This window comes from Microtus oregoni, unplaced genomic scaffold (assembly GCF_018167655.1).
Source record: "Microtus oregoni isolate MIOR12 unplaced genomic scaffold, Mior012 000008F_ref0000371, whole genome shotgun sequence".
NCBI classification, from domain to species: Eukaryota; Metazoa; Chordata; class Mammalia; order Rodentia; family Cricetidae; genus Microtus; species Microtus oregoni.
This window is the reverse complement of record NW_024543067.1, coordinates 10,146,514-10,170,401: the sequence shown is the minus strand read 5'-3', so window position 1 is coordinate 10,170,401 and position 23,888 is coordinate 10,146,514.

Here is a 23,888-nt window from a genome sequence, read left to right as displayed (position 1 = left end):
CCCAAGAAGGTGAAAGGATGAGATATGTATTTTACACAAATGTCTAAGCCCTAAAGTAATCTCAAGATAGAACTAGAAACATTTTAGTTAAAATAAGGACTAATAACTTAAAGATATGTGGCTTTAAAAAACAGTCTATGATTAAAAATGAGATGGACCTTGAGTAGAACATTGTCTCTACTGTTAATTAGCTGTGGGATCTTGGGGACGTTCCTTTGCCTCGTCAAACCTCATATTTCTCATGTCTAAAACAGGATGATAATGCTTGCTCTGAGGATTTCATTTACAGTAAGACTAGTTAAAATACACTGCTTTGTGAATTTCAGAGTGCTTTACAAATATAGAATTAAGAGTTGAGAGTTATACAGATCTTTCTGAGTGAAAATAGGGCTGTAATTAATGAAACATCAGATAGGCATTTGACATTTCATTATCTTGTTCTAGATACCTTCACTTCCAGATAGGTTGCCAATGCAAATGTAAAAAGTTTTAAGCAATGGCATAGAGGCAGGATATAATGTGCTCTGTGGATCTTACCTCAAAATGGGGAAGTCTGGTGGCCTGTATGACTAGCACTTCAACATCACAGTTACAATGGCTTGATATGCATAGGTAAAAGATTATAGAAATCTACAGCAAAATACTAATATTTTAGTATACATGGATAGTAAGTTCTATGTTATTTTTATTTTTCTAAAGTTTTTTTTTAAAATTCTCTCATAAAATTCATTCTAAACACAGTTTCCCCTGCCCCACCACTTCCCCATTAGAAAAGAGCAGGTCTCCAAGAGACAACAATCAGACATGACAAAGGAAGATACAGTAAGGCAAAAACCATCACACCAAAGCTGGACAAGGCCACCCAACAGTAGGAAAAGAGTCCCAAGATGATGCTAAAGAGTCAGAGGTATTCTTGCTCCTATGGTTACAAAAAAATCCCACAAACTCCCAAATTAACAGTCATAATATATACAGAGAGGACCTGGTACAGTCCCATGCAGGCCCTGTGCTTGCAGGTTCAGACTCTGTGAGTCCATGTGAGCCCTGCTTTGTTGATCCAAGGGACCTTGTTCTCCTGGTGTCCTCCATCCCCTCTGACCTCTGGAATTTTTCCACCACCTCTTCCACGGGATTCCCTGAGCTCCAAGGAGAAGGGCCCAATGGAGACCTTCAATGTTGATTCTTTCTTCACATAATGTCTGGCTGTGGGTCCCTGAACCTGCTCCTATCTGCTGCCAGAGAAAACCTCTCTGATAACAACTGGAAGAAGCACTAATCTCTTGTAGAATTTATTAATAAAATAAATATTAAAAAGTAATAGAGTAAAAAAATAATAAGCCATGTAATGATGGAAAATATACAGAGAGTCTGGATTATGTATATTATTGCATTTTCTTTGAATTTTTTGATTGTGAAGAAGCTAACTAAAGAGAGACCTTTTATTGAATGGGCTTCTAAGATAAACTAACATAAAGGCATCTTGATTTCAGATTTGGGTCTAAGGAGATGTTATTTTGGAAAAGAAGTTCTTCTTTTGTTTCCACAAAGGATGAGAATCTGTGGAATCCTTCCAGACTAATGTGGCAGCTGCTGGGAACAGATGTGCTGGAACCTTGAGGGTAAGCCTCAATCTCATGGTGATACACAGATTAATAGAAATGGGATAAATTAAGATGTAAGAGTTAGCCAAAAAGAAGCTAGAGCTAATGGGCCAAGCAATGACTTAAATATTACTGGGAGAAAGGAGGCAGAGTCAGGGAAAAGCCATGGATCCATCGCCTGAGACAGATGCTGAGAACTTTAGCCAGTAAGCCACAATCATGAGGCAATACACAAATTACTAGAAATGGAATAAATTAAGATGTAAAAGTTAGCCAATAAGAAGCTGGAGCTAATGGGGCAAGCAGTGATTTAAATAACACAGTTTCTGTGTGATTATTTCAGGTTAAAGCTAGCCAGGGAAACAGGAAGCTAACTCAAGACCTTCTCTACTCCCTGCTCTCCTCCAAACCCAACTCTCCAGTCTCATCCCTAGCTCTGCAACAGAACACCTGCTGCAATCATCTTTCCCCTGTGGCCAACATTTCTCATGTCTTGAATAGTGGTATTTATTTTCTTCTAATATTTGTTTGTGTTTTCCTGGGGTTTAAAAAGGGATTTATTCATTTCCTTGCACTGTTTCCTTGTATTTTTTCTGGATTTCTTTAAGGGACTTACTAATTTTTTCTTTACAGACCTCTATGATCTTAATGTAGGTGTTTTTAAGGTCCTTGTCTTGGGCTGTGGTAGGACAGCTGGACAAGTGGAGACATATCACCCTGGCTACTGTTGATTGTGTTCTTATGCTGATGTTTATTTTATTTTTTTTATTGAGAAAAGGGAAAAAAAAGTTTCCCCCTCCTCCCAGCCTCCCATTTCCCTCCCCCTCCTCCTACCCTTCTCCCCCTCCTCCCACCCTTCTCCCCCTCCTCCCACCCTTCTCCCCCTCCCCCCACTCCTCTCCCCCTCCCTCTCCAGTCCAATGAGCAGTCATCTTTGATTGGGATTTCAAGGTTTGTCTTTGTTGGGTGGGTGTTTTATTCCTTGTTTTCTGTTTCCTCTCTGGATTTTTTTTTTATGATGATGGTGTCTGGCCTGCTAGAAAATTTTCTTTGGACATTATAGTTTTGGTCACTAGGAGTCCCAGGTAACACATATTTCTGGGTATTGGAAGCTGACACTTAGGAATAGGGATAATGTAGAGGTTTAAAATGGTTCACAAGAGGGAATAGAGCAGAGGGTTCAACCTGGATCCCCTTATTTTGTCTCCTTGGAATTGGAGGAGACAGTGAAGAGAGGTTCCCCCAGAGGGTCTTCTATAGTCCTGGGGATGAGACTGGGGGCTTGAATTTGGAGGAACAGAAAGGTCTACAATCAGCCTAACTGATTATCTGGCAGGAGTGGTCTGTGGGTTAGTGGGAAGTGCCTGCTGCAGTTGGGGATAACACAGCCATTGGGAAGAAGGAGGTTAGGAGGGGAAGCTCTATGGGATCCACTGGAGAAGTGGACACAGGGGAAATATGATTGCAGCAGGTGTTCTGTTGCAGAGCTAGGGATGAGACTGGAGAGTTGGGTTTGGAGGAGAGCAGGGAGTAGTGAAGGTCTTGAGTTAGCTTCCTGTTTCCCTGGACTGCTCAGCTGGTGTGTTCACAGGGAATGACTGCTGAGGTTGGAGTCAGGAACTTGGATGAACTGGGGGAAGGAAGGTTGGAGAAGATCTTTGTGAACCATGGTGTGTGGGGTCTAAAATGAATGGGAGACTGCAGCAGGAGTTGTGGTGCAGAGTTGGGATGACACTGTGGGGATTGGAACTGAAGGAGCAGATGGAGAGCTGGAGATATACAATCAGCCTATCTGCTTCTATATCTGGAGTTACTTTTGGGTTAGCAGGGGTTGCATGCTGGTGTTGCAGGTTGGGATAAAACAGTGATGGAAGGAGGGATGTTAGGAGAGGACCTATGAGATGCACAGTAGATGAGGAAAGGTGGACAGGGAAGGCTGCCTCAGTTCTTTTGCAGAGCTGGGGATGAGACTGAGTGAGTGGATCGGGAGGAAGAGACGGAGAGGTGAAGATATGTGGTCCACCTATTTGATTCTCTGGTAGGTGTGGTTTATGGGTTAGCAGGGGTGTCCTGCTGGAGCTGGGGGCTGTTTCCCTGACTTTCTCAGTGGTCTGTTTGCAGGAAATGCTGGCTGGTTTTGGAGACTAGAAAATTGGGGTGAGTTGGGGTGAACAGTTCGATTCTTCAATGAAATATTATTGAGCCTCGAGGAAATGAAGAGCTCCTATACACTACAACGTGGGTGCACCTTAGAGACATTATACAAGATGAAAGACTCTAGATACAAACAGTTTCATTATATTATTTCATTGCATTCAATATCAAAAGTGCGTAAATCCATAGAGACAAAAACCAATCTGATGTTTGCCAAGGCCTAAGACAAAGGAGAAATCCCAGTGGAGAGATGATTTTCTGAGCATTGGATGTATGAGTGGGTGCTGGAAATTGCTTTGAACTAGTTAGTGTTTAAATGAATCATGGGCATATTATGCACACTTATGGGTAGGCCACATGCCCAGCAGTAGATGGCAAACACAAAACAAATTCAATTATATTTTTGTTAACATTTTGTCTCTTATTGCTTTGGGTTATTTCTTTTTGTCTTATTGGTCTTTTGCTTGTATATTATAGTTTTGGAGTTTCATTTTTGTAGGTTTGTCTGTTTATTAGGCTTTTCTTTTGCTTGTTTGCCTGTTTGAGAGAAAGAAAGAAAGGGTTTAGGCTGGGTAGCAAGGATGGGAGGATCTGGGAATAGTTGAGGAAGGGAAAGCATGATCAGAATATATTATATAAAAAATTTTAAGTTGAAAAACTCAATTATGAATATAGGTAATACCACTGAATATTTCACTTTAATATGGTTCCTCTTTTATTCTGGAGATAGTCTGGCCTAGAACTTGCTATTGTGAAGAATAGGAAGGTCTCAAATTAAAAATGATTGTCAGGCCGGAACCCCCCCAAATTCTAGGATTATTGGTGTGCTTCACTAGGCTCAGATAAAATGATTGCTTACATGTTATGCGAATTTCAAAAAAATTGAGTTTTTTTAAACGAACAATGATAGTTTTCAGTGTGCATGTTTCATGCTTTAAGACACTGAAGGCAGTGTGTTTTGTCTTTACAGAAGCAGAGGCTCTTCAGCCTCTTTCTTAAAGCTTTCTTTTCTACCCTCTATTTGTCTCTGCTTTGTTTCTGCACACATCTGAAATAACAATTGGAGTTCTATCCTCTGAATAGACCCTATTTCCCTTCATGTAGGTTTGTGTTTCTAGACGGCAACTTTTTTCTTACTACTGACCTATTTCTTTCTACCAGATGGTAGCTGTCAACATTACAACGTACAATAGTATCTCTCACCTAAAGTAAAAACAAAACTGTGATATCTACCATATTAAAAAGAGAACAAGCTCTCGGCGCCAGGAGAGACAGCATTGGGGTGAGTTTCTGGCCCCAGGGCGCCAGCCTCCGAAGGGGAGCTCAGAGGTTCCTTGGTCCCCTATCCTTCTTGGGCTCTCTGCAGGGCCTCCACTCCCAGCATACCTCCTCTTTCTTCCTAGCCCACCCAGCTCCCATCCAGAACCCTCCCCACTTCGGCCCCACTGTCCTCTTTCTGCAAATAACATCACCCAGCCCAGCCTGTCTGGGCACTGGGTCCGAATCCTCGGGGCACTCAAGCAGGCAGGACTCCCTTTGTTTCTATCGCCTGCCTGCACCAAGCTTGGTAGGTGCTTTATTTGCGACCTGCCCACCAGCATGGAGGCCTGATCTCTCGGCGCCAGGAGAAACAGCATTGGGGAGAGCCAACGTTGGGGAGAGCCAGCGTTGGGTAGGCAAGGAGACCTGATCCGGTAAAAGAAGATGAATAAGGGAGCATTTGGAAGAAGAGATGGGCAGACGCCAAGGCAAGAATTCGCCCAACAAGTTGAAAAGCAACATGAAGCCACCAGAAACCAGCGACCTCACAACGGGAGGACATGAACACCTTAATCAAGAAGAAGTAGATAAGATTGACTTCATGAAAGTGATTGATGCCCTTAAACAGCATGTAAAAAACGCCCTTATAGAAATGGATGAGAAATATAACAGAAAGTTTGAAGAATTGAATAAATCAGTGAATGATACCCTAGAAAACCAAGGAAAAACAATCAAACAAATAATGGAAACAGTTCAAGACTTGAAAACTGAACTGGAGGCAAAGAAGAAAACACAAACAGAGGGCCGGCTGGACATGGAAAATTTAAGTAAACAAACAGAATCTACAGAAACAAGCATAACCAACAGAATACAAGAGTTAGAAGAAAGAACCTCAGATTCTGAAGATACCATAGAGAAAATAAACACACTGATCAAAGAAAACAGCAAGTCCAACAAACTCTCATCACAAAATATTCAGGAAATATGGGACACAATAAAAAGACCAAACCTAAGAATAATAGGAGTAGAAGAAGGAGAAGAAGTGCAGCTCAATGGTCCAGAAAATATATTTAAAAAAATTATAGAAGAAAACTTTCCCAACCTAAAGAAAGATATACCTATGAAGGTGCAAGAAGCATACAGAACACCGAATAGGCTGGATCAAAAAAAAAAAACATCCCCTCGCCATATAATTATCAAAACACAAAGCATACAGAATAAGGAAAGAATATAAGAGCTGCAAAGGAAAAAGGCCAAATTACTTACAAAGGTAAACCTATCAGACTTACACCTGACTTCTCCATGGAAACCATGAAAGCCAGAAGGTCCTGGATAGATGTACTGCAGAAACTGAGAGACCATGGGTGCAAGCCCAGATTACTATACCCAGCCAAGCTTTCATTCACTATAAATGGAGAAAATAAAATTTTCCAGGATAAAAACAAATTTAAACAATACACAGCCACAAATCCAGCCTTACAGAAAGTAATAGAGGGAAAATCACTAACCAAGGAGTCCAATAATGACCAAAATAACTCAGACATCTAGAGACCCTTCACCAACACAAATCAAAGAAGGGAAACACACAAACTCTACTACTAAAAAAATGACCGGCGTTAAAAACCACTGGTCATTAATATCACTTAATGTCAATGGACTTAACTCACCTATTAAAAGGCACAGGCTAAGAGATTGGATACGAAAACAGGATCCAACATTCTGCTGTTTACAAGAAACACACCTCAACCACAAAGACAGGCACCTACTCAGAGTAAAGGGCTGGGAAAAGGCTTATCAAGCAAATGGACCTAAGAAACAAGCAGGTGTGGCCATACTAATCTCTAACAAAGTAGACTTCAAACTTAAATCATTCAGAAGAGATGGAGAGGGGCATTTTATACTCATAACAGGAACAGTTCATCAGGATGAAGTCTCAATCCTGAACATCTATGCCCCTAATATAAAAGCACCCACGTACATAAAAGAAACATTGCTAAAACTCAAGGCAGCCATCAAACCACACACACTAATAGTAGGAGACTTCAACACTCCTCTCTCACCAATGGACAGGTCAATCAGACAGAAACCTAACAGAGAAATAAGAGAATTAATGGAGGTAATGAATCAAATGGACTTAACAGACATCTATAGAACTTTTCACCCAAATAGGAAAGAATATACCTTCTTCTCTGCTGCTCATGGAACATTCTCAAAAAATGACCACATAGTCGGTAACAAAGCAAACATCCACAGTTACAAAAAAATATTAGTAACCACCTGTGTCTTATCAGATCACCATGGATTAAAGTTAGAATTCAACAACAATGCTACCCCCAGAAGCCTACAAACTCATGGAAACTGAACAGTCAACTTCTGAACCATACCTGGATTAAGGAAGAAATTAAGAAAGAAATTAAAGTCTTCCTGGAATTCAATGACAATAAAGAAACAACATACTTAAACTTACGGGACACTATGAAAGCAGTCCTAAGAGGAAATTTCATAGCACTAAGTGCCCACTTAAAGAAAACAGAGAAAGCTCACATTGGAGACTCAACAGCCCACCTGAAAAGCTCTAGAAAAAAAAGAAGCAGACACAACTAGGAGGAGTAGAACACTGGAAATAATCAAACTGAGGGCGGAAATCAACAAAATAGAAACACAGAAAACAATCCAAAGAATCAATGAAACAAAAAGCTGGTTCTTGGAGAAAATCAACAAGATTGACAAACCCCTATCCAAACTAATCAAAAGGCAGAGAGAGAATTTGCAAATTAATAAGATCAGAAATGAAAAGGGGGACATAACCACAGACACAGAGGAAATTCAGAGAATCATTAGATCTTACTACAAAAGCCTATATGCCACAAAACTGGAAAATGTAAAGGAAATGGACACTTTTTTAGATAAATACCATATACCAAAGTTAAACCAGGACCAGGTGAACAATCTAAATAGACCTGTTAGTCGCGAAGAATTAGAAGGGGTTATCAAAAACCTCCCTACCAAAAAAAGCCCAGGACCAGATGGTTTCAATGCGGAATTCTACCAGAACTTCCAAGAAGAACTAATACCTATACTCCTTAATGTATTTCACAATATAGAAACAGAAGAGTCATTGCCAAATTCCTTTTATGAAGCTACAGTCACTCTGATACCAAAACCACACAAAGACTCAACCAAGAAAGAGAATTACAGGCCAATCTCACTCATGAACATCGACGCAAAAATCCTCAACAAAATACTGGCAAACCGTATCAAATAACACATTAGAAAAATTATCCACTATGATCAAGTATGCTTCATCCCAGGGATGCAGGGCTGGTTCAACATACGAAAATCTATCAATGTAATCCATCATATAAATAAACTGAAAGAAAAAAACCATATGATCATTTCATTAGATGCTGAAAAAGCATTTGACAAAATTCAACATCCCTTTATGATAAAAGTATTGGAGAGATTAGGGATACAAGGGTCATACCTAAATATAATAAAAGCTATTTACAGCAAGCCGACAGCTAACATCAAATTAAATGGAGAGAAACTTAAAGCCATCCCACTAAACTCAGGAACACGACAAGGCTGCCCACTCTCGCCATACCTCTTCAATATAGTGCTTGAAGGTCTAGCAATAGCAATAAGACCACATAAGGGGATCAAGGGGATTCGAATTGGAAAGGAAGAAGTTAAACTTTCGTTATTTGCAGATGATATGATAGTGTACATAAGCGACCCCAAAAACTCCACCAAAGAACTTTTACAGCTGGTAAACACCTTTAGTAATGTGGCAGGATACAAGATCAACTCCAAAAAATCAGTCGCCCTCTTATACACAAAGGATATGGAAGCAGAGACGGAAATCAGAGAAGCTTCACCTTTCACGATAGCCACAAACAGTATAAAATATCTTGGGGTAACTCTAACCAAGGAAGTGAAAGATCTATTTGACAAGAACTTTAAGGCATTGAAGAAAGAAACTGAGGAGTATACCAGAAAATGGAAGGACCTCCCTTGCTCTTGGATTGGGAGGATCAACATAGTTAAAATGGCAACTCTACCAAAGGCAATTTATAGATTCAATGCAATCCCCATCAAGATCCCATCAATATTCTTCACAGATCTTGAGAGGACAATAATCAACTTTATATGGAAAACAAAAAACCCAGGATAGCCAAAACAATCCTATACAATAAAGGTTTGTCTGGAGGCATTACCATCCCTGACTTCAAACTCTATTACAGAGCTACAGTGATGAAAACAGTGTGGTACTGGCATAAAAACAGAGAAGTCGACCAATGGAATCGTATAGAAGACCCAGATTTTAACCCACAAACCTATGAACACCTCATTTTTGATAAAGGAGCCAAAAGTATAAAGTGGAAGAAAGAAAGCATCTTTAAAAAATGGTGCTGGCATAACTGGATGTCAACATGTAGAAGAATGAAAATAGACCCATATCTATCACCATGCACAAAACTCAAGTCCAAGTGGATTAAAGACCTTACTATCAGTCAGAACACATTGAACCTGATAGAAGAGAAAGTGGGAAGTACCCTACAGCAGATGGGCACAGGAGATCGCTTCCTACGTGTAACCCCAACAGCACAGACATTAAGGGCAACATTGAATAAATGGGACCTACTAAAACTGAGAAGCTTCTGTAAAGCAAAGGACACTGTCACCAAGACAAAAAGGCAACCTACTGACTGGGAGAAGATCTTCACCAACCCCGCAACAGACAAAGGTCTGATCTCCAAAATATATAGAGAACTCAGGAAACTAGACTTTAAAATGCTAATTAACCCAATAAAAAAATGGGGCACTGAACTGAACAGAGAATTCTCAGCAGAGGAAGTTCAAATGGCCAAGAGACACTTAAGGTCATGCTCAACCTCCTTAGCGATCAGGGAAATGCAAATCAAAACAACTTTGAGATATCATCTTACACCTGTCAGAATGGCTAAAAGAAAAAACTCCAATGATAGCCTTTGCTGGAGAGGCTGTGGAGGAAGGGGTACCCTCATCCATTGCTGGTGGGAATGCAATCTTGTGCAACCACTTTGGAAATCGGTGTTTCGGTTTCTTAGGAAATTCGGGATCAACCTACCCCTGGACCCAGCAATACCACTCCTGGGAATATACCCAAGAGATGCCCGATCATATGACAAGGGCATTTGTTCAACTATGTTCATAGCAGTATTTTTTGTAATAGCCAGAACCTGGAAACAACCTAGATGCCCTTCAATGGAAGAATGGATGAAGAAAGTGTGGAATATCTACACATTAGAGTACTACGCTGCGGTAAAAAACAATGACTTCGCAAATTTTGCATGCAAATGGATGGAAATAGAAAACACTATCCTGAGTGAGGTAACCCAGACCCAAAAAGATGAATATGGGATGTACTCACTCATAATTGGTTTCTAGCCATAAACAAGGGTCACGGAGTCTACAATTGGTGATCCCAAAGAAGCTAAGTAAGAAGGTGAACCAAAGGAAAAACATATAGTTGTCCTTTTGGCTAAGGGAAGTAGACAAAATGGCTGGGGAGAAAATTGAGATCTTGGGGGTGGGGTGGGATGGGGGTAAGGGGAGATGGGGAGAGAAAAGGGAGAAGGGGAGAATGGGGGGAACTTGGGGAAAAGGAGGATTGGGATAAAGGAAGGTTGGATAGGGGAGCACAGAAGCACAATTCTTAGTTAAGGGAGCCACATTAGAGTTGGCAAGAGACCTGAACCTAGAGTGGCTCCCAGATGCCCAAGCCAAGGTCCCCAGTTAGTTCCTTGGGCAGCTGAGGATAGGGAACCTGAAATGACCCTATCCTATAGCAATACTGACGAATATCTTGTATATCATCATAGAACCTTCATCTGGTGATGGATGGAGATAGAGACAGAGACCCACACTGGAGCACTGGACTGAGCTCCCAAGGTCCCAATGAGGAGCAGAAGGAGGGAGAACATGAGCAAAGAAGTCGGGACCACGAGGGGTGCACCCACCCACTGAGACAGTGGAGCTGATCTCCTGGGAGCTCACCAAGGCCAGCTGGACTGTGACTGAAAAAGCATGGGATAAAACTGGACTCTCTGAACATGGCGAACAATGAGGGCTGATGAGAAGCCAAGGACAATGGCACGGGGTTTTGAACCTATGTAATGTGCTGGCTTAGTGGGAGCCTAGCCAGTTTGGATGTTCACCTTCCTAGAAATGGACGGAGAGGGGAGGACCTAGGACTTACCACAGGGCAGTGAACCCTGACTGCTCTTTGGACTGGAGAGGGAGAGGGAGAGGAGTGGGGGAGGGGAGAAGGGTGGGAGGAGGGGGAGAAGGGTGGGAGGAGGAGGAGGGAAATGGGAGGCTGGGAGGAGGTGGAAACTTGTTTTTTTTTCTCCTTTTCTCAATAAAAAAATGGAAAAAAAATAAAATAAAATAATGATGAAAAGGCAATGTAAAAAAAATAAATGAGCTACCCCTCTGAGAAAGGTACCAAGCCATGTGGCTAACATAGATAAGAATAATGGGTTAATATAAGTTATAAGAGCTAACAAGAAGCCTGAGCTAATGGGCCAATCAGTTTATAACCTAAAAAAAAAAAAAGAGAGAGAACAAGCCAAACAAAACAATCATCTTATTTATTTCTTACATCCTGGAAGTGGAAAGAATTTTCATAACCTTGATTCAAAATCAAAATGTCTCATGAAACGTGGTACCTTTGGTTTGATAATACCTGTTCTATTTTTTCCTTCTTTTGTTTGTTTGTGTGTGTGAGTGTGTGTATACTGAAAAATGAACCCAGAGCCTCCTACTACCACTGACACATACCATATACCAATTTAAACAGTTTTCAAATTTATGCATAAAGTAAAATGGGAAATGTACAGGGAAGTTTCTATCCCACCAGGTCCTGCAGCCATTCAGTCCCAAATAAACACACAAAGGCTTATATTAATTATAAACTTTTGACCTATTGCTCAGGCTTATTACAAACTAGTTCTTACAACTTAAATGAACCCATAATTTTTGCTTATGTGTAGCCATGTGACTTGGTACCTTTTCTCAGTTAAGTCATTCTCATCTTGCTTTCTCTGTGTCTTGTTTGCAACTGTGTCTCTGCCATTCTTTTTCCCAGAATTCTTTTAGTCTTATTACCGTGCCAATTACTGCCCAATCAGTGTTTTATTAAATTATTATGAGTGACAAAACTTTACAGTGTACAAGAGCCTTATTTAACAGCAGGGAAATATTTAAACTTTGCATCATAAGTATTAATATTCCTGCTACAAAAGACACACGTAGAACAGATTTTCTTTTACAGTTTTAAAAAGTCAAAATCCCCAGTCCCCACCTAAAGTCTAACCAAATAGAACTTATAGTCAGTAATGATAGAATATCTTTTAATCAGTGCTCAGGAGGCTGGAGCAGGAGAAGTTGATATGTGAGACCATCTCAGATATATAGTGAGTTTCAGACCTATTCAGGCCACATAGTAAGACCACTTCTTAAAAGCAAACAAGCAAGCAAACAAACAAACAAAATAAAAGAACCTTTAAAAGTTGATCATATGCATGAAAAGCAGTGTTCAAATTTTCCCATTTAGCTTTAAGAAAGCAAACGAGACAATCTCAGTTCACTTGACTCCCTGTTACATTGACGGGCAGCTCAGTTCTACAGTTGTAAACCCACTGTGATAATTGGAGCCTTGTCTCATCTTAATCTTAAAATGATATAACCAGATGAGGGCATTCAGCAGTGTGGAGCAGGAGTAGGTATCGATTGAACAGCTGCTTTCTGAAGATTCTGTGCTAACCAACCAATGAAAACAAATGAAAAACATGCATCCATATGAGTTATGTTTCTGTACCATCATCCTCAGAATAAACTTGATGAAAGTATACTGTACCTTTATTAAAAACTGCCCATCTTAACTGTGTGATTAAGTGAATTCTGACTAACATCTGTACCTACACAGTCACCTGAGAGACCTGTAAAGCAAGTCCTTCAGTGAGACGCTTTCCTCCCACGTGTCGATAGTCGACCTCTTTCTCTGACTGCTGCCTATTCTCTGTCACTAGACATTTGTGTTATGCTTTCTAAAGTTTTGCCTACATTATTCAGAATATGCTCTTTTGTGTCTCTTTTTTTTTCATCCGGCATAGTACTTTGGAGATTTACCTTTCAATGCATGTGCTGATACTTCATTCCTAAGTAGTTCTAATTTTTACAAACTTTATTATGAAAAAAAAACCTTGCAAACATCACACAACAAAATCAACAGACCCAAAGTCCATACATTTAATGAACTTTAGAATCGCCATTTGGAACAGAAGCAAAGACATGCTATTTTTGACTTCTTGAGATGTCTCCAAACCGTTTTCACAATGGGTAATTAGTTTGCACCCCCATCAGCAGTAAATGAGAGTTCATTTTCCTCCACATCCTCTCCAACACTTGTTGTCAGAGTGTTGGTAGTATCTAAAAGTAGTTTTAATTTGGATTTCCCTGTTAGCTAGGGATACTGATCACATTTAAAAAGGTTTGTGGTCATTTGTGGTATTTTTTTTAAAAAAAAAACTTTAGTATTCTGCTCATTTGCCCGTTTGTTGATTGGCAGTTTTATTTTCATGACATTTTACTTCCGTAAGTCTTGTAAGTTCTCTGTCGGTCCCTTTCTGTGGAGTGGCATATTGACTTTCCCTAATTCTGAGGGCTGGTGCGTTAACTCTGCTGATTGTTTCCTTTGCTATACAGAACATATAGTGTTTTTTTTTTGCCTTTGTATTATTTATTCACACCAAGACAATCATGCATTAAATAGGTTGAGTAAATACTATGTATAAAGTACATAGAATTACTAAGCATTCATTCTGCTAGCCACTAACTGGATGACTCAGTAGAACATTTCAAAATCATAGATAGGCCTATATATCCTTCATATTAACTTACATTTTAGTAGAATATAATTTTTAGAGCAATTTTGATTCATAGAAATATGCCATCCTCCACCTGCATACTTCCTCACTCTTCATGTACCTCAATAACGTCAAACATTTTTAAGAAATGATGACTATAGATGCATATAATTATCACTCAACAACCATATCAATGTTTTTGTTGATTTATATTTCATTGTGCTTGCATACTTCTTTAAATAAATATCTGCACATGAGAAGGCAAGAGAACATAGGAATTCATCTTCATCTTACTTCGAACCAGAATCTCTCACTGAACATGTAGTTCACTGGTTTTGTTTCAGTTTGGTTTAGGTTTTTGTTACACTGCTAATCAGCCATCACCACCAATGCTCATGTATCTATGGTATTTCCACCCAGAATTGGGGCTATAGAGGCATGTGGCCAGGTTTAGCTTTTTACTTTATTCTGGGGATTTGAACTCTGAAACTGAGTACCAACTCTTTTATCTACTGACCTGTATCTCAAGCATCTTCATTTATAGTTTTTATTATATGTTTTCCACTTTGCTTCTGTCAGTCTCAGTTTTTTTTCTTTTCTTATTTTATTGAGAAAAGGAGAAAAAAAAAACAAGTTTCCACCTCCTCCCAGTCTCCCATTTCCCTCCCCCTCCTTCCCTCCCTACGCCCCCTCCTCCCACCCTTCTCCCCCTCCCCCCGCTCCTTTCCCCTTCCCTCTCCAGTCCAAAGAGCAGTCAGGGTTTTCTGCTCTGTGGTAAGACCTTGGACCTCCCACCTCCGTCCATATCTAGGAAGGTGAACATCCAAACTGGCTAGGCTCCCACAAAGCCATCACATTATGTAGGATCAACCCCCCGTGCCATTGTCCTTTGCATCTCATCAGCCCTCATTGTTCGCCATGTTCAGAGAGTCCAGTTTTATCCCATGCTTTTTCAGTCACAGTCCAGCCGGTCTTGGTGAGCTCTCAATAGATCAGCTCCACTGTCTCAGTGGGTGGGTGCACCCCTCGTGGTCCCGACTTCTTTGCTCATGTTCTCCCTCCTTCTGCTCCTCATTGGGACTTTGGGAGCTCAGTCCAGTGCTCCAGTGTGGGTCTCTGTCTCTATCTCCATCCATCACCAGATGAAGGTTCTATGATGATATACAAGATATTCGTCAGTATTGCTCAAGGATGGGGTCATTTCAGGTTCCCTATTCTCAACTGCCCAAGGAACTAACTGGGGACCTCAGCTTGGGCACCTGGGAGCCCCTCTAGGGTGAGGTCTCTTGCCAACCCTAAAGTGGTTCCCTTAACTAAGAATTGTGGTTCCGTGCTCCCCTGTCCAACCTTCCTTTATCCCAATCCTCCTGCTTTCCCAAGGCCCGACCTCCTTCCCTTCTAACTTTTCTCTCCCCATCTCCCCTTACCCCCAACCCACCCCACCCCAAGATCCCAATTTTCTCCCCGGCAATTTTGTCTACTTCCCTTAGCCAAGAGGATAACTATATGTTTTTCCTTGGGTTCCCCTTCTTACTTAGCTTCTTTAGATTCACCTATTGTAGACTCCGTGACCCTTATTTATGGTTAGAAACCAATTATGAGTGAGTACATCCCATGTTCATATTTTTGGGTCTGGGATACCTCACTCAGGATAGTGTTTTCTATTTCCATCCATTTGCATGCAAAATTCGAGAAGTCATTGTTTTTTACCGCAGTGTAGTACTCTAGCGTGTATATATTCCATACTTTCTTCATCCATTCTTCCATTGAAGGGCATCTAGGTTGTTTCCAGGTTCTGGCTATTACAAATAATACTGCTATGAACATAGTTGAACAAATGCTTTTGTCATATGATAGGGCATCTCTTGGGTATATTCCCAAGAGTGGTATTGCTGGGTCCAGGGGTAGGTTGATCCCGAATTTCCTAAGAAACCGAAACACTGACTTTCATAGTGGTTGCACAAGATTGCATTCCCACCAGCAATGGATGAGGGTACCCCTTCCTCCACAACCTCTCCAGCAAAGGTTATCGTTGGTGTTTTTGACTTTAGCCATTCTCACAGGTGTAAGATGATATCTCAAAGTTGTTTTGATTTACATTTCCCTGATTGCTAAGGAAGTTGAGCATGACCTTAAGTGTCTTTTGGCCATTTGAACTTCTTCTGTTGAGAATTCTCTGTTCAGATCAGTGCCCCATTTTTTAATTGGGTTAATTAGCATTTTAAAGTCTAGTTTCTTGAGTTCTCTATATATTTTGGAGATCAGATCTTTGTCTGTTGAGGGGTTGGTGAAGATCTTCTCCCAGTCAGTAGGTTGCCTTTGTGTCTTAGTGACAGTGTCCTTTGCTTTGCAGAAGCTTCTCAGTTTTAGTAGGTCCCATTTATTCAATGTTGCTCTTAATGTCTGTGCTTCTGGGGTTATACATAGGAAGCGATCTCCTGTGCCCATCTGTTGTAGGGTATTTCCCACTTTCTCTTCTATCCTTTTCAGTGTGTTCGGGCTGATATTGAGGTCTTTAATCCATTTGGACTTGAGTTTTGTGCACGGTGAAAGATGTGTGTCTATTTTCATTCTTCTACAGGTTGACATCCAGTTGTGCCAGCACCATTTGTTGAAGATGCTTTCTTTCTTCCATTGTATACTTTTAGCTCCTTTATCAAAAATGAGGTGTTCATAGGTTTGTGGGTTAAAATCCGGGTCTTCTATACGATTCCATTGGTCGACTTCTCTGTTTTTATGCCAGTACCACACTGTTTTCATTACTGTAGCTCTGTAATAGAGTTTGAAGTCAGGGATGGTAATGCCTCCAGAAGATCCTTTATTGTATAGGATTGTTTTGGCTATCCTGGGATTATAATGGATAATTTTCCTCATGTGTTCTTGGATTCGGTTTGCCAGTATTTTGTTGAGGATTTTTGCATCGATGTTCATGAGTGAGATTGGCCTGTAATTCTCTTTCCTGGTTGAGTCTTTGTGTGGTTTTGGTATCAGAGTAACTGTAGCTTCATAAAAGGAATTAGGTAATGACCCTTCTGTTTCTATATTGTGGAATACATTAAGGAGTATGGGTATTAGCTCTTCTTGGAAGTTCTGGTAGAATTCCGCATTGAAACCATCTGGTCCTGGGCTTTTTTTGGTAGGGAGGTTTTTGATAACAGCTTCTAATTCTTCGCGACCAACAGGTCTGTTTAGATTGTTCACCTGGTCCTGGTTTATCTTTGGTATATGGTATTTATCTAAAAAAGTGTCCATTTCTTTTACATTTTCCAGTTTTGTGTTATACAGGCTTTTGTAATATGATCTGATGATTCTCTGAATTTCCTCTGTGTCTGTGGTTATGTCCCCCTTTTCATTTCTGATCTTATTAATTTGCGTATTCTCTCTCTGCTGTTTGATTAGTTTGGATAGGGGTTTATCAATCTTGTTGATTTTCTCCAGGAACCAGCTTTTTGTTTCATTGATTCTTTGGATTGTTTTCTGTGTTTCTATTTTGTTGATTTCAGCCCTCAGTTTGATTATTTCCAATCTTCTACTCCTCCTAGGTGAGTCTGCTTCTTTTTTTTCTAGAGCTTTCAGGTGGGCTGTTAAGTCTTCAATATGTGCTTTCTCTGTTTTCTTTAAGTGGGCACTTAGTGCGATGAACTTTCCTCTTAGCACTGCTTTCATAGTGTCCCATAAGTTCGAGTATGTTGTTTCTTTATTTTCATTGAATTCAAAGAAGACTTTAATTTCTTTCTTTATTTCTTCCTTAATCCAGGTATGGTTCAGAAGTTGGCTGTTCAGTTTCCATGAGTTTGTAGGCTTTCTGGGGGTAGCATTGTTGTTGAATTCTAACTTTAATCCATGGTGATCTGATAAGACACAGGTGGTTACTAATATTTTTTTGTAACTGTGTAAGTTAGCTTTGTTACCGAGTATGTGGTCAATTTTCGAGAAGGTTCCATGAGCTGCAGAGAAGAAGGTATATTCTTTCCTCTTCGGGTGGAATAATCTATAGATGTCTGTTAAGTCCATTTGCTTCATTACCTCCATTAATTCTCTAATTTCTCTGTTAGGTTTCTGTTTGATTGACCTGTCCATTGGTGAGAGAGGAGTGTTGAAGTCTCCTACTATTAGTGTGTGTGGTTTGATGGCTGCCTTGAGTTTTAGTAATGTTTCTTTTACATACGTGGGCGCTTTTATATTCGGGGCATAGATATTCAGGATTGAGACTGCATCCTGATGAATTGTTCCTGTTATGAGCATAAAATGTCCCTCTCCATCTCTTCTGATTGATTTAAGTTAGAAGTCAACTTCGTTAGAAATTAGTATGGCCACACCTGCTTGTTTCTTAGGTCCATTTGCTTGATAAGCCTTTTCCCAGCCCTTTACTCTGAGTAGGTGCCTGTCTTTGTGGTTGAGGTGTGTTTCTTGTAGACAGCAGAACGTTGGATCCTGTTTTCGTATCCAATCCCTTAGCCTGTGCCTTTTAATAGGTGAGTTGAGTCCATTGACATTAAGTGATATTAATGACCAGTGGTTGTTAACTCTGGTCACTTTTTTAGTAGTAGGGTTTGTGTGTTTCCCTTCTTTGAGTTGCGCTGGTGAAAGGTCTCTAGATGACTGAGTTATTGTGGGCATTGTTGGATTCCTTGGTTAGTGATTTTCCTTCTATAATTTTCTGTAAGGCTGGATTTGTGGCTACGTATTGTTTGAATTTGTTTTTATCCTGGAAAATTTTGTTTTCTCCATTTATAGTGAACGAAAGCTTGGCTGGATATAGTAGTCTGGGCTTGCATCCATGATCTCTTAGTTTCTGCAGTACATCTATCCAGGACCTTCTGGCTTTCATGGTTTCCATAGAGAAGTCAGGTGTAAGTCTGATAGGTTTACCTTTATAAGTAACTTAGCCTTTTTCCTTTGTGGCTCTTAATATTCTTTCTTTATTCTGTGTATTTTGTGTTTTGATTATTATATGGCGAGGGGATGTTTTTTTTTGATCCAGCCTATTTGGTGTTCTGTATGCTTCTTGAACCTTCATAGGTACCTCTTTCTTCAGGTTGGGAAAGTTTTCTTCTATAATTTTATTAAGTATATTTTCTGTACCGTTGAGCTGCACTTCTTCTCCTTCTTCTACTCCAATTATTCTTAGGTTTGGTCTTTTTATTGTGTCCCAAATTTCCTGAATGTTTTGTGATGAGAATTTGTTGGTTTTGCTGTTTTCTTTGATCAGTGTGTTTATTTTTTCTATGGTATCTTCAGTGTCTGATATTCTCTCTTCTATCTCTTGTAATCTGTTGTTAGTACTTGTTTCTGTCATTCCTGTTCATTTACCCAGATTTTCCATCTCCATTCTTCCCTCGGTTTGTGCTTTCTTCATTGCTTCCATTTCATTCTTCATGTCTTGAACCGCTTCCCTAACCTGTTTGATTGCTTTTTCTTGTTTCTCTTGGTTTTCTTGCGTGTCTTTGAGCGATTTATTCATTTCCTCTACCTTTTTGTTTGTAATCTCTAATTGTTTATGGCAGTTTTTCACCTCCTGTTTCAGGTCCTCTATTATTTTCATATAGTTCACTTTTGAGTCGATTTCTTCTATTTCTTCAGGAGTAGGGTGTACAATTCTTCTTATTTCGGGATCCCTGGTTTCTGGTGGTGTCATGTTGCCTTTCAGATTGTTGGAGGAATTCTTGTATTGGCGCCTTCCCATCTCTTCCTTCAAATGGAGCCAGGAGAGGCCTGGTCTCTTGGTCTAGACTTTGCTGTGATTGACTCTCAGGGTATATCTCTTCAGTGTAGAAGCAGGGACCGTTCCCGTCCAGATGGGATTCCTCCGCAACCGTCCTGATGGGATTCCTCAGCAACTAAGCAGGGCCGCCGGTAGCCCAATGATCCAGGGCCAACAGGATGAATGGAGCAAGTGTGTGTGTGTGGGGGGGGTGGTATCCAGGAGCGCGCAGGAAGCCTGGCGCTGGAGCTGGAGGTGCCTTGCTCCCTTACAGGGGACCCTGAGGCCTGCCCGGCTGGCAGGCACTCACCGCTCTGGGTGGGTCGCCTTAGTTTAGGAGCTTAAGACTGTAGTTGAGCACTGGTCCTAGCATACATCGGGCCAGGGTTGGGGAGGGGTGCTGGGGGTGCTGGGTCATGCGAAAGAAAGACAGCCCTGCAGAAGGAGCTGGGGGAGGGGGTTTGTGCTCTCTTCTGGGACAGCTGCCCCTGGATAGCACACACTCACCCGTCCTGATGGGATTCCTCAGCAACTAAACAGGGCCGCCGGTAGCCCAATGATCCAGGGCCAACAGGATGAATGGAGCAAGTGTGTGTGTGTGGGGGGGTATCCAGGAGCGCGCAGGAAGCCTGGCGCCAGAGCTGAAGGTGCCAGGCTCCCTTACAGGGGACCCTGAGGCCTGCCCGGTAGGCAGGCACTCTCCGCTCTGGGTGGGTCGCCTTAGTTTAGGAGCTTAAAACTAAAGTTGAGCACTGGTCCTAGCATACAGCAGGGCAGGGTACATATAGTGTTTTGAAGCCCCATTTGTTGCTACTTAGGGGTGACTCCTGTGCTATTGGTATTCTTACCGTGTGGCTGGCTGTGTGAGTGGGTGGCTGCTACCTTGATTCCTCCTTCTCTCACTCCTACATCTCTCCTTCTTCTTATTCTCTCTGCCTGGCAGCCCCCTAATCTCTCCTGCTTTGCTATTGACCATTTAGCTCTTTATTAGACCAACCAGGCATTGTCGACTGTCACAGTAACACAGCTTCACAGAGTTAAAGAAATGCAACGTAAAGAACGCAGCACACCTTTGCATCATTAAACAAATGCTCCACAGCATAAACAGATGTGACACATCTTAAACTAATATTCCACAATACATGGCATCAGGTGCTCTACAGTATATAACTAGAGTGAGAAGTTGCCTTTATTGTTGCTTATTTTGAATCCTTACTTCATGTTATTCTTCTTCTAATTAATTGGCAGTGTTTCTATTAGAATGATAAACTTCAAATAGATACAGTCAAATGCTTGTCACCTGGAGGAGACAGGATATTCCCTGTTAGGAAGGAAAATGCAGAACCAGGCTTTTCCTTATTCATTCATCATACAGCATAGCTGAGTTCTGAATAAATATAGAGGTGCATCCTTTGCTATCTGGCCAAGCATGGATGAGTCCATATATCTGGCAATGGAACAGATGGATTTCATTTGGGACCATGTAGGACAAACTCGAGTGACAATAGGGAGCTAAGACACACTTCCTGTACTTTTGGGAACATAGAGACCCTTGTGCCCACAGATCATTATGGAAATTAGGCATGTTAATTATGCGAGAGTATCTTCTCAAAGGAAGAAATACCTATATTCCTCCAAGAAGCCTGGGGAGAGTGAATGGCTAATGACTTTTGCTGTCTGTGGAGGCAGACTTCACCCATCTTTTGCTGTCTCTAGAGTCACACCTCACCCAAATTCCCCTGAATGTTTATCCCAAACTCTCCCTCCTTAGACCTGTTATATTTAGCTCCTAGTCAACAGAACCAATTCTTAGGGGAATTGTCACACGTACTTTATAGCTTGTTGTTCTTTATGCTATCTTGATCAGTGGTGACCCTGGATTCTAGGCCTCTTACCTATAGAACCCATGTTCATGATCACTTGTACTTTGTGAAGAAGTTTCTATGTAGTCACCTTAAGATTTAATGTGCACTTGGAATTGGGGTAATTGTTGCCTGGCAACCTCCCCCCCCCAATTGTGCTGTGTTTAAATATGTTGGCAATAAACTGTCTGGGATCAGACTCCCCAAAGTTTGATCCAGGTTGAATAAGTCCAAGTTTTTTTTTCTCATCCTTTTGTGGCTCATTCTGCTGCCTGTGGTGATACACTCTCACTGCATTCACTCCTTGTGAATCACTGTGGATGATATTGGAGGGAGGCCCCTGCCAGATTTAGTCTCCTCTGCTTGCACATTTCGTCTCATGGTTTCTGTTTCCGAGTCTATTTGGAATACTTCCATCAAATCAAAATTTCATGATACCTTGCCAGTCTCTGCTGTGCTTTCATCTAAGTACTATGGATGATAGTTGAATAAAAGCCTGAACAAAGAGGAAAACTGAGGTTCTTTAAAAATAATATATATTCATTGATATATATCTGTATACATATATATATATACATATATATAGTTATTACTGGGAATGATAGAATAACCAGGAAATAAACTAATTGCTTAAAACACTCTGATTATTTTATAAAAGCAGAGTTTGCTTCCTTCATGAACCTTTGCCACATACTCTTTGACCTTTCTTTTTCCTGTGTTTCCTTTTTGTCACCACAGAAATTGTACCTCATGTCAAAAGATAGATCTTAGACACAAGAATCTTTCCAGCATATTTCCGCACTTGAAAAGTTGCCATTAGGAGTAAAGAGGTAGCTACAAACAGCCGTTAATAACCACCCAAGGGAAAAAAGTGAGAAAATGTCTTTGTCAACAGGCTTAATTATTTCCCCTCAGTTCCCAGAGCCTGGCAGACTCTCATGGGTGATTGAAAGGAGGCAGGTGTTTTCCTGGCTCAGTGGAGCATGTCAGCATCTGGGATCCCACACCCACCTGTGACAACACTGGGTCTCCAGGCAGTGCCAGGCATTCAGCAGATGCTTTGCCTGCAGGATCTCATTTCAATTCCACAACTATATGAATTCAGTAAGTCGTGTCTCCTACAATACTTTGGTTGCCTGTAGACAATGATGGTGGCCCTATAGGATTTAACAGCCAGGATATCCTAGTGAAAACTTATGCTGTGTTAGCAGTTACACAGTTTGGGGCTTCGTCATTTTTTGTGGTGGTTCTGGTGTTAACACATCATGATGACGAATATTGTTAATGTTGATTGTCATCTTTACAACATCAAGCTTCTCCTAGAAGACAGACTAATTTTTGTGTTTCCGAGACAGTTTCTACATTGGGTTAATTGAATTGGAGTAGATCCATCCTAAAAGTCGACAGTAGAATTTCATCAGTTGGAGTTTCAGACTGAATAAAAAGGAGAAGATGAGCTGAGCACCAGGGTTTTTCTCTTCTCTTTCTGCTTCTTGATAGCTGCCAGGTGTTTCAGCTGCATGATTCTCTGCCACAGTGGATTGCATTTATATCTATTTTATCTTTTATCATAACTAAGGAAAACTATAACTCCAACATTTAGTTAGTGGGACTATTTGTATTCTGAAGATAGCACATTTCTCACTTGAGTATGTTACCCGGATCCATATACTTAGTGATTTAGAAATCTAATAGTTTTGGGTATGGCCTTGCTGTTCCTATTTCTGTGATAAAATAACATGACCAAAAACAACTTAGGGAGGAAAGGGTTTATTTGCTTGCACTTCCATAGCACAGTTCATCACTGAAGAAAATCAGGACAGGAGTTCAAGTAGGGCAGAAACTTAAAGGCAGCAACTGATAGAGAGGCCATGGAAGAATTTTGCATACTGGCTTGCTCCCTATGGCTTCTTAAGCCTTCTTTATTACAGAACCTAGGACCACTTGCCCAAGGAAGGCCCCGCCCACAATGGGCTGTGGCCTTCCACATAAATCACCAAGAAAACATGCTACAGTCTTGCCTACAGCCTGATATTATGGCTCGCTCAGTCTTTGATTTATCTTTCACTGCATAGCAAGTTCATTTCTTCTTTGGGTTCCGGTTTATACTGAAGACAAGCTAAGACATACAGCCTCAAGGACTAGATAACTGCTGGATTCTTAGATTTGGTTGGTAGAGAGCCATTGTTGGACGAGTTGGACCACAGCCTGTAAAGGACTCTTAACATATCCCTTTTCTCTCTATATAAATAGATTAATTCTGTATTTTCTGTTACTCTATAAAACCCTGACTAATACTCCTATTTACGAATGAATGATGCTCACCTACTTTGATGAGGGCAGTTTTTCTTTCCCCAGTTCATCAGCTCACATAGTAATCTCACCAAAAAGCACT